The sequence below is a fragment of the Taudactylus pleione genome, unplaced genomic scaffold (assembly GCF_031769625.1).
Source record: "Taudactylus pleione unplaced genomic scaffold, aTauple2 ptg000317l, whole genome shotgun sequence".
In the NCBI taxonomy this organism is placed as follows: Eukaryota; Metazoa; Chordata; class Amphibia; order Anura; family Myobatrachidae; genus Taudactylus; species Taudactylus pleione.
Window position 1 is genome coordinate 5,060,506 of NW_028284718.1, and position 12,036 is coordinate 5,072,541.

At 32.1% G+C, this 12,036-nt stretch overlaps 4 non-coding genes across 4 annotated transcripts; all 4 read right to left on the reverse strand.

The window, feature by feature from the left end:
• Positions 1–221: 221 nt before the first annotated feature.
• On the reverse strand, positions 222–293 carry TRNAP-UGG (transfer RNA proline (anticodon UGG)). The gene has a single exon. It is a non-coding gene; the product is annotated as a tRNA-Pro (tRNA).
• Positions 294–1,990: 1,697 nt separating this feature from the next.
• Positions 1,991–2,062, reverse strand: TRNAP-UGG (transfer RNA proline (anticodon UGG)). The gene has a single exon. It is a non-coding gene; the product is annotated as a tRNA-Pro (tRNA).
• Positions 2,063–5,531: 3,469 nt separating this feature from the next.
• Positions 5,532–5,603, reverse strand: TRNAP-UGG (transfer RNA proline (anticodon UGG)). Its single transcript has one exon. It is a non-coding gene; the product is annotated as a tRNA-Pro (tRNA).
• A 3,930-nt stretch (positions 5,604–9,533) lies between these two features.
• Positions 9,534–9,605, reverse strand: TRNAP-UGG (transfer RNA proline (anticodon UGG)). Its single transcript has one exon. It is a non-coding gene; the product is annotated as a tRNA-Pro (tRNA).
• Positions 9,606–12,036: the final 2,431 nt, after the last annotated feature.

The following is a 12,036-nucleotide window of genomic DNA, read 5'->3' on the forward strand; positions in this document are numbered from 1 at the left end:
CTTGTCTGATCGATAAAACCCAAGACTTGTCAAAAGCTATGTGTAAATCATGCATAAATAGAAGAAAGGCAATTGAAAAATGATGAAGGCAAGATTCATAAGTATGTACAAATTCTATTGGGAGTATGGCAAAAACAAAACTCAGTTGATGCTATTGACTTAGCCAATTGAGAAAATCAGATATATATAAACCATGAGATGCAGCGTACAAAAGAAATAGAGGGCTCGTCCGGGATTTGAACCTTGGACCTCTCGCACCCAAAGCGAGAATCATACCCCTAGACCAACGAGCCAACTGAAATAAGTGTGGTTTATTTGATTTCTTAACTGTTTTTATGTGAAAATGGTATTCTTTTAATGCAGTCACTAATGTATACAAGGAGGAAATATTATCATAAATAAAATGTTTCCTAATAGTCAATATTTTTCTAAGTATACTTGCTTAGAAATTGCTGTGCAAAGTTTTATGATGCCCAGCAGAGTTTTTCTGATGGATAAAACCCAAGACATGTCACATGCTATGTTCAGATAAGTACTTACAAATAATTTTAGCAGTTTGACAAAAAACAAAATTCAATTGTGCAAATAAGTAAATCCAATCTATTTTGAGAGTTTTGATAAAACAATATTCAGTTGAAATTCACTCTGGAAATTGACTTCAATAAGATAATGGAACCATGTCAAAGAATCTAAAAATTTGGGCTTGTCCGGGATTTGAACCCGTGACCTCTCGCACCCAAAGTGAGAATGATAGAGTCATCAAGTAAGCATGTTTGATTTGATTTCTTAACTGTTTTTATGTGAAAATTGTATTATTTTAAAGCAGTCACTAATGTATACAAGGTGGAAATATTAGCATAAATAAAATATTTCCTAATAGTCAATATTTTTCTAAGTATACTTGCTTGGAAATTGCTGTGCAAAGTTTTATGATGCCCAGCAGAGTTTTCTGATGGATAAAACCCAAGACATGTCACATGCTATGTGCAGGTAAGTAATTACAAATAATTTTAGCAGTTTGACAAAAAACAAAATTCAATTGTGCAAATAAGTAAATCCAATCTATTTTGTGAGTTTTTAAAAAATAATATTCATTTGAAGATTTTACTCAGGAAATTGTCTTCAATAAGATAATGGAACTATGTCAGAGAATCTGAAAATTTGGGCTCATCCATGATTTGAACCTGGGACCTCTCACACTCTAAGCGAGAATCTTAACCCTAGACCAACAAGCCACCTAGCTGAACATTTTTCTCTTGATTTTTCAATTGATTTAATGAAAATAGCTTTTTGTTTTTAAAAACACCATATACATTTATGTAAAAATGAATTTGTAGAATAAATAAAATATTTCCTTATGGTCCAGTAGATAGTTTTCTAAGTATGCATATAGGAAAAGTGCAGAGACAAGATTTGTGAGTGCCTACAGAGTTTGGACTTCTCTCATGGACAAAGCTAAAGACTTGTCATATGCAATGTACAAATCATGCTTCCAGACACAGAAGAAAGGCAAAAGAAAACCTTGCAATTTCATTTTTGAACTTTTTGTGTTTCAAAATGAGACTATTCTTTTAAAACATTCAAAGCTATCTAGACAGTAGGGAACCTGCAGTTTTCCTAATATTCCACAATACAGTTGAAATTTGAATAAGTATGCTCTTATTTTTAGAACAACTAAAATGTTTCCGTAAGATTCTATTGATAGTTTTCTTTGTGTGCTTATTTGGAAAGTGCAGTGACAAGATTTAAAAATGGCTACAGAGTTTGGACTTGTCTGATCGATAAAACCCAAGACTTGTCAAAAGCTATGTGTAAATCATGCATAAATAGAAGAAAGGCAATTGAAAAATGATGAAGGCAAGATTCATAAGTATGTACAAATTCTATTGGGAGTATGGCAAAAACAAAACTCAGTTGATGCTATTGACTTAGCCAATTGAGAAAATCAGATATATATAAACCATGAGATGCAGCGTACAAAAGAAATAGAGGGCTCGTCCGGGATTTGAACCTTGGACCTCTCGCACCCAAAGCGAGAATCATACCCCTAGACCAACGAGCCAACTGAAATAAGTGTGGTTTATTTGATTTCTTAACTGTTTTTATGTGAAAATGGTATTCTTTTAATGCAGTCACTAATGTATACAAGGAGGAAATATTAGCATAAATAAAATGTTTCCTAATAGTCAATATTTTTCTAAGTATACTTGCTTGGAAATTGCTGTGCAAAGTTTTATGATGCCCAGCAGAGTTTTTCTGATGGATAAAACCCAAGACATGTCACATGCTATGTTCAGATAAGTACTTACAAATAATTTTAGCAGTTTGACAAAAAACAAAATTCAATTGTGCAAATAAGTAAATCCAATCTATTTTGAGAGTTTTGATAAAACAATATTCAGTTGAAATTCACTCTGGAAATTGACTTCAATAAGATAATGGAACCATGTCAAAGAATCTAAAAATTTGGGCTTGTCCGGGATTTGAACCCGTGACCTCTCGCACCCAAAGTGAGAATGATAGAGTCATCAAGTAAGCATGTTTGATTTGATTTCTTAACTGTTTTTATGTGAAAATTGTATTATTTTAAAGCAGTCACTAATGTATACAAGGTGGAAATATTAGCATAAATAAAATATTTCCTAATAGTCAATATTTTTCTAAGTATACTTGCTTGGAAATTGCTGTGCAAAGTTTTATGATGCCCAGCAGAGTTTTCTGATGGATAAAACCCAAGACATGTCACTTGCTATGTGCAGGTAAGTAATTACAAATAATTTTAGCAGTTTGACAAAAAACAAAATTCAATTGTGCAAATAAGTAAATCCAATCTATTTTGTGAGTTTTTAAAAAATAATATTCATTTGAAGATTTTACTCAGGAAATTGTCTTCAATAAGATAATGGAACTATGTCAGAGAATCTGAAAATTTGGGTTCATCCATGATTTGAACCTGGGACCTCTCACACTCTAAGCGAGAATCTTACCCCTAGACCAACAAGCCACCTACCTGAACATTTTTCTCTTGATTTTTCAATTGATTTAATGAAAATAGCTTTTTGTTTTTAAAAACACCATATACATTTATGTAAAAATGAATTTGTAGAATAAAATAAAATATTTCCTTATGGTCCAGTAGATAGTTTTCTAAGTATGCATACAGGAAAAGTGCAGGGACAAGATTTGTGAGTGCCTCCAGAGTTTGGACTTCTCTCATGGACGAAGCTAAAGACTTGTCATATGCAATGTACAAATCATGCTTCCAGACACAGAAGAAAGGCAAAAGAAAACCTTGCAATTTCATTTTTGAACTTTTTGTGTTTCAAAATGAGACTATTCTTTTAAAACATTCAAAGCTATCTAGACAGTAGGGAACCTGCAGTTTTCCTAATATACCACAATACAGTTGAAATTTGAATAAGTATGCTCTTATTTTTAGAACAACTAAAATGTTTCCGTGAGATTCTATTGATAGTTTTCTTTGTGTGCTTATTTGGAAAGTGCAGTGACAAGATTTAAAAATGGCTACAGAGTTTGGACTTGTCTGATCGATAAAACCCAAGACTTGTCAAAAGCTATGTGTAAATCATGCATAAATAGAAGAAAGGCAATTGAAAAATGATGAAGGCAAGATTCATAAGTATGTACAAATTCTATTGGGAGTATGGCAAAAACAAAACTCAGTTGATGCTATTGACTTAGCCAATTGAGAAAATCAGATATATATAAACCATGAGATGCACCGTACAAAAGAAATAGAGGGCTCGTCCGGGATTTGAACCTTGGACCTCTCGCAACCAAAGCGAGAATCATACCCCTAGACCAACTAGCCAACTGAGATAAGTGTGGTTTATTTGATTTCTTAACTGTTTTTATGTGAAAATGGTATTCTTTTAATGCAGTCACTAATGTATACAAGGAGGAAATATTAGCATAAATAAATTGTTTCCTAATAGTCAATATTTTTCTAAGTATACTTGCTTGGAAATTGCTGTGCAAAGTTTTATGATGCCCAGCAGAGTTTTTCTGATGGATAAAACCCAAGACATGTCACATGCTATGTTCAGATAAGTACTTACAAATAATTTTAGCAGTTTGACAAAAAAACAAAATTCAATTGTGCAAATAAGTAAATCCAATCTATTTTGAGAGTTTTGATAAAACAATATTCAGTTGAAATTCACTCTGGAAATTGACTTCAATAAGATAATGGAACCATGTCAAAGAATCTAAAAATTTGGGCTCGTCCGGGATTTGAACCCGTGACCTCTCGCACCCAAAGTGAGAATGATAGAGTCATCAAGTAAGCATGTTTTATTTGATTTCTTAACTGTTTTTATGTGAAAATTGTATTATTTTAAAGCAGTCACTAATGTATACAAGGTAGAAATATTAGCATAAATAAAATATTTCATAATAGTCAATATTTTTCTAAGTATACTTGCTTGGAAATTGCTGTGCAAAGTTTTATGATGCCCAGCAGAGTTTTTCTGATGGATAAAACCCAAGACATGTCACATGCTATGTGCAGGTAAGTAATTACAAATAATTTTAGCAGTTTGACAAAAAACAAAATTCAATTGTGCAAATAAGTAAATCCAATCTATTTTGAGAGTTTTTAAAAAATAATATTCATTTGAAGATTTTACTCAGGAAATTGTATTCAATAAGATAATGGAACTATGTCAAAGAATCTGAAAATTTGGGCTCGTCCATGATTTGAACCTGGGACCTCTCACACTCTAAGCGAGAATTTTAACCCTAGACCAACAAGCCACCTACCTGAACATTTTTCTATTGATTTTTCAATTGATTTAATGAAAATAGCTTTTTGTTTTTAAAAACACCATATACATTTATGTAAAAATGAATTTGTAGAATAAATAAAATATTTCCTTATGGTCCAGTAGATAGTTTTCTAAGTATGCATACAGGAAAAGTGCAGGGACAAGATTTGTGAGTGCCTCCAGAGTTTGGACTTCTCTCATGGACGAAGCTAAAGACTTGTCATATGCAATGATCAAATCATGCTTCCAGATACAGAAGAAAGGCAAAAGAAAACCTTGCAATTTCATTTTTGAACATTTTGTGTTTCAAAATGAGACTATTCTTTTAAAACATTCAAAGCTATCTAGACAGTAGGGAACCTGCAGTTTTCCTAATATACCACAATACAGTTGAAATTTGAATAAGTATGCTCTTATTTTTAGAACAACTAAAATGTTTCCGTGAGATTCTATTGATAGTTTTCTTTGTGTGCTTATTTGGAAAGTGCAGTGACAAGATTTAAAAATGGCTACAGAGTTTGGACTTGTCTGATCGATAAAACCCAAGACTTGTCAAAAGCTATGTGTAAATCATGCATAACTAGAAGAAAGGCAATTGAAAAATGATGAAGGCAAGATTCATAAGTATGTACAAATTCTATTGGGAGTATGGCAAAAACAAAACTCAGTTGATGCTATTAACTTAGCCAATTGAGAAAATCAGATATATATAAACCATGAGAAGCACCGTAAAAAAGAAATAGAGGGCTCGTCCGGGATTTGAACCCGGGACCTCTCGCACCCAAAGCGAGAATCATACCCCTAGACTAACGAGCCAACTGAAACAAGTCTGTTTTATTTGATTTCTTAACTATTTTATGTGAAAATGGTGTTCTTTTAAAGCAGTCACTAATGTATACAAGGAGGAAAAATTAGCATAAATAAAATATTTCCTAATAATCAATATTTTTCTAAGTATACTTGCTTGGAAATTGCTGTGCAAAGTTTTATGATGCCCAGCAGAGTTTTTCTGATGGATAAAACCCAAGACATGTCACATGCTATGTTCAGATAAGTACTTACAAATAATTTTAGCAGTTTGACAAAAAACAAAATTCAATTGTGCAAATAAGTAAATCCAATCTATTTTGAGAGTTTTGAAAAAACAATATTCAGTTGAAATTCACTCTGGAAATTGACTTCAATAAGATAATGGAACCATGTCAAAGAAGCTAAAAATTTGGGCTCATCCGGGATTTGAACCCGTGACCTCTCGTACCCAAAGTGAGAATGATAGAGTCATCAAGTAAGCATGTTTTATTTGATTTCTTAACTGTTTTTATGTGAAAATTTTATTATTTTAAAGCAGTCACTAATATATACAAGGTGGAAATATTAGCATAAATAAAATATTTCCAAATAGTCAATATTTTTCTAAGTATACTTGCTTGGAAATTGCTGTGCAAAGTTTTATGATGCCCAGCAGAGTTTTTCTGATGGATAAAACCCAAGACATGTCACATGCTATGTGCAGGAAAGTAATTACAAATAATTTTAGCAGTTTGACAAAAAACAAAATTCAATTGTGCAAATAAGTAAATCCAATCTATTTTGAGAGTTTTGCAAAAACAATATTCAGTTGAAATTCACTCTGGAAATTGACTTCAATAAGATAATGGAACCATGTCAAAGAATCTAAAAATTTGGGCTCGTCCGGGATTTGAACCCGTGACCTCTCGCACCCAAAGTGGGAATGATAGAGTCATCAAGTAAGCATGTTTTATTTGATTTCTTAACTGTTTTTATGTGAAAATTGTATTATTTTAAAGCAGTCACTAATGTATACAAGGTGGAAATATTAGCATAAATAAAATATTTCCTAATAGTCAATATTTTTCTAAGTATACTTGCTTGGAAATTGCTGTGCAAAGTTTTATGATGCCCAGCAGAGTTTTTCTGATGGATAAAACCCAAGACATGTCACATGCTATGTGCAGGTAAGTAATTACAAATAATTTTAGCAGTTTGACAAAAAACAAAATTCAATTGTGCAAATAAGTAAATCCAATCTATTTTGAGAGTTTTTAAAAAATAATATTCATTTGAAGATTTTACTCAGGAAATTGTATTCAATAAGATAATGGAACTATGTCAAAGAATCTGAAAATTTGGGCTCGTCCATGATTTGAACCTGGGACCTCTCACACTCTAAGCGAGAATCTTAACCCTAGACCAACAAGCCACCTACCTGAACATTTTTCTATTGATTTTTCAATTGATTTAATGAAAATAGCTTTTTGTTTTTAAAAACACCATATACATTTATGTAAAAATGAATTTGTAGAATAAATAAAATATTTCCTTATGGTCCAGTAGATAGTTTTCTAAGTATGCATATAGGAAAAGTGCAGAGACAAGATTTGTGAGTGCCTACAGAGTTTGGACTTCTCTCATGGACAAAGCTAAAGACTTGTCATATGCAATGTACAAATCATGCTTCCAGACACAGAAGAAAGGCAAAAGAAAACCTTGCAATTTCATTTTTGAACTTTTTGTGTTTCAAAATGAGACTATTCTTTTAAAACATTCAAAGCTATCTAGACAGTAGGGAACCTGCAGTTTTCCTAATATTCCACAATACAGTTGAAATTTGAATAAGTATGCTCTTATTTTTAGAACAACTAAAATGTTTCCGTAAGATTCTATTGATAGTTTTCTTTGTGTGCTTATTTGGAAAGTGCAGTGACAAGATTTAAAAATGGCTACAGAGTTTGGACTTGTCTGATCGATAAAACCCAAGACTTGTCAAAAGCTATGTGTAAATCATGCATAAATAGAAGAAAGGCAATTGAAAAATGATGAAGGCAAGATTCATAAGTATGTACAAATTCTATTGGGAGTATGGCAAAAACAAAACTCAGTTGATGCTATTGACTTAGCCAATTGAGAAAATCAGATATATATAAACCATGAGATACAGCGTACAAAAGAAATAGAGGGCTTGTCCGGGATTTGAACCTTGGACCTCTCGCACCCAAAGCGAGAATCATACCCCTAGACCAACGAGCCAACTGAAATAAGTGTGGTTTATTTGATTTCTTAACTGTTTTTATGTGAAAATGGTATTCTTTTAATGCAGTCACTAATGTATACAAGGAGGAAATATTAGCATAAATAAAATGTTTCCTAATAGTCAATATTTTTCTAAGTATACTTGCTTGGAAATTGCTGTGCAAAGTTTTATGATGCCCAGCAGAGTTTTTCTGATGGATAAAACCCAAGACATGTCACATGCTATGTTCAGATAAGTACTTACAAATAATTTTAGCAGTTTGACAAAAAACAAAATTCAATTGTGCAAATAAGTAAATCCAATCTATTTTGAGAGTTTTGATAAAACAATATTCAGTTGAAATTCACTCTGGAAATTGACTTCAATAAGATAATGGAACCATGTCAAAGAATCTAAAAATTTGGGCTTGTCCGGGATTTGAACCCGTGACCTCTCGCACCCAAAGTGAGAATGATAGAGTCATCAAGTAAGCATGTTTGATTTGATTTCTTAACTGTTTTTATGTGAAAATTGTATTATTTTAAAGCAGTCACTAATGTATACAAGGTGGAAATATTAGCATAAATAAAATATTTCCTAATAGTCAATATTTTTCTAAGTATACTTGCTTGGAAATTGCTGTGCAAAGTTTTATGATGCCCAGCAGAGTTTTTCTGATGGATAAAACCCAAGACATGTCACATGCTATGTGCAGGTAAGTAATTACAAATAATTTTAGCAGTTTGACAAAAAACAAAATTCAATTGTGCAAATAAGTAAATCCAATCTATTTTGTGAGTTTTTAAAAAATAATATTCATTTGAAGATTTTACTCAGGAAATTGTCTTCAATAAGATAATGGAACTATGTCAGAGAATCTGAAAATTTGGGCTCATCCATGATTTGAACCTGGGACCTCTCACACTCTAAGCGAGAATCTTACCCCTAGACCAACAAGCCACCTACCTGAACATTTTTCTCTTGATTTTTCAATTGATTTAATGAAAATAGCTTTTTGTTTTTAAAAACACCATATACATTTATGTAAAAATGAATTTGTAGAATAAATAAAATATTTCCTTATGGTCCAGTAGATAGTTTTCTAAGTATGCATATAGGAAAAGTGCAGGGACAAGATTTGTGAGTGCCTACAGAGTTTGGAATTCTCTCATGGACAAAGCTAAAGACTTGTCATATGCAATGTACAAATCATGCTTCCAGACAAAGAAGAAAGGCAAAAGAAAACCTTGCAATTTCATTTTTGAACTTTTTGTGTTTCAAAATGAGACTATTCTTTTAAAACATTCAAAGCTATCTAGACAGTAGGGAACCTGCAGTTTTCCTAATATTCCACAATACAGTTGAAATTTGAATAAGTATGCTCTCATTTTTAGAAAAACTAAAATGTTTCCGTAAGATTCTATTGATAGTTTTCTTTGTGTGCTTATTTGGAAAGTGCAGTGACAAGATTTAAAAATGGCTACAGAGTTTGGACTTGTCTGATCGATAAAACCCAAGACTTGTCAAAAGCTATGTGTAAATCATGCATAAATAGAAGAAAGGCAATTGAAAAATGATGAAGGCAAGATTCATAAGTATGTACAAATTCTATTGGGAGTATGGCAAAAACAAAACTCAGTTGATGCTATTGACTTAGCCAATTGAGAAAATCAGATATATATAAACCATGAGATGCACCGTACAAAAGAAATAGAGGGCTCGTCCGGGATTTGAACCCGGGACCTCTCGCACCCAAAGCGAGAATCATACCCCTAGACCAACGAGCCAACTGAAAAAAGTACGGTTTATTTGATTTCTTAACTGTTTTTATGTGAAAATTGTATTCTTTTAATGCAGTCACTAATGTATACAAGGAGGAAATATTAGCATAAATAAAATGTTTCCTAATAGTCAATATTTTTCTAAGTATACTTGCTTGGAAATTGCTGTGCAAAGTTTTATGATGCCCAGCAGAGTTTTTCTGATGGATAAAACCCAAGACATGTCACATGCTATGTTCAGATAAGTACTTACAAATAATTTTAGCAGTTTGACAAAAAACAAAATTCAATTGTGCAAATAAGTAAATCCAATCTATTTTGAGAGTTTTGAAAAAACAATATTCAGTTGAAATTCACTCTGGAAATTGACTTCAATAAGATAATGGAACCATGTCAAAGAAGCTAAAAATTTGGGCTCGTCCGGGATTTGAACCCGTGACCTCTCGTACCCAAAGTGAGAATGATAGAGTCATCAAGTAAGCATGTTTTATTTGATTTCTTAACTGTTTTTATGTGAAAATTTTATTATTTTAAAGCAGTCACTAATATATACAAGGTGGAAATATTAGCATAAATAAAATATTTCCAAATAGTCAATATTTTTCTAAGTATACTTGCTTGGAAATTGCTGTGCAAAGTTTTATGATGCCCAGCAGAGTTTTTCTGATGGATAAAACCCAAGACATGTCACATGCTATGTGCAGGAAAGTAATTACAAATAATTTTAGCAGTTTGACAAAAAACAAAATTCAATTGTGCAAATAAGTAAATCCAATCTATTTTGAGAGTTTTGCAAAAACAATATTCAGTTGAAATTCACTCTGGAAATTGACTTCAATAAGATAATGGAACCATGTCAAAGAATCTAAAAATTTGGGCTCGTCCGGGATTTGAACCCGTGACCTCTCGCACCCAAAGTGGGAATGATAGAGTCATCAAGTAAGCATGTTTTATTTGATTTCTTAACTGTTTTTATGTGAAAATTGTATTATTTTAAAGCAGTCACTAATGTATACAAGGTGGAAATATTAGCATAAATAAAATATTTCCTAATAGTCAATATTTTTCTAAGTATACTTGCTTGGAAATTGCTGTGCAAAGTTTTATGATGCCCAGCAGAGTTTTTCTGATGGATAAAACCCAAGACATGTCACATGCTATGTGCAGGTAAGTAATTACAAATAATTTTAGCAGTTTGACAAAAAACAAAATTCAATTGTGCAAATAAGTAAATCCAATCTATTTTGAGAGTTTTTAAAAAATAATATTCATTTGAAGATTTTACTCAGGAAATTGTATTCAATAAGATAATGGAACTATGTCAAAGAATCTGAAAATTTGGGCTCGTCCATGATTTGAACCTGGGACCTCTCACACTCTAAGCGAGAATCTTAACCCTAGACCAACAAGCCACCTACCTGAACATTTTTCTATTGATTTTTCAATTGATTTAATGAAAATAGCTTTTTGTTTTTAAAAACACCATATACATTTATGTAAAAATGAATTTGTAGAATAAATAAAATATTTCCTTATGGTCCAGTAGATAGTTTTCTAAGTATGCATATAGGAAAAGTGCAGAGACAAGATTTGTGAGTGCCTACAGAGTTTGGACTTCTCTCATGGACAAAGCTAAAGACTTGTCATATGCAATGTACAAATCATGCTTCCAGACACAGAAGAAAGGCAAAAGAAAACCTTGCAATTTCATTTTTGAACTTTTTGTGTTTCAAAATGAGACTATTCTTTTAAAACATTCAAAGCTATCTAGACAGTAGGGAACCTGCAGTTTTCCTAATATTCCACAATACAGTTGAAATTTGAATAAGTATGCTCTTATTTTTAGAACAACTAAAATGTTTCCGTAAGATTCTATTGATAGTTTTCTTTGTGTGCTTATTTGGAAAGTGCAGTGACAAGATTTAAAAATGGCTACAGAGTTTGGACTTGTCTGATCGATAAAACCCAAGACTTGTCAAAAGCTATGTGTAAATCATGCATAAATAGAAGAAAGGCAATTGAAAAATGATGAAGGCAAGATTCATAAGTATGTACAAATTCTATTGGGAGTATGGCAAAAACAAAACTCAGTTGATGCTATTGACTTAGCCAATTGAGAAAATCAGATATATATAAACAATGAGATGCAGCGTACAAAAGAAATAGAGGGCTCGTCCGGGATTTGAACCTTGGACCTCTCGCACCCAAAGCGAGAATCATACCCCTAGACCGACGAGCCAACTGAAATAAGTGTGGTTTATTTGATTTCTTAACTGTTTTTATGTGAAAATGGTATTCTTTTAATGCAGTCACTAATGTATACAAGGAGGAAATATTAGCATAAATAAAATGTTTCCTAATAGTCAATATTTTTCTAAGTATACTTGCTTGGAAATTGCTGTGCAAAGTTTTATGATGCCCAGCAGAGTTTTTCTGA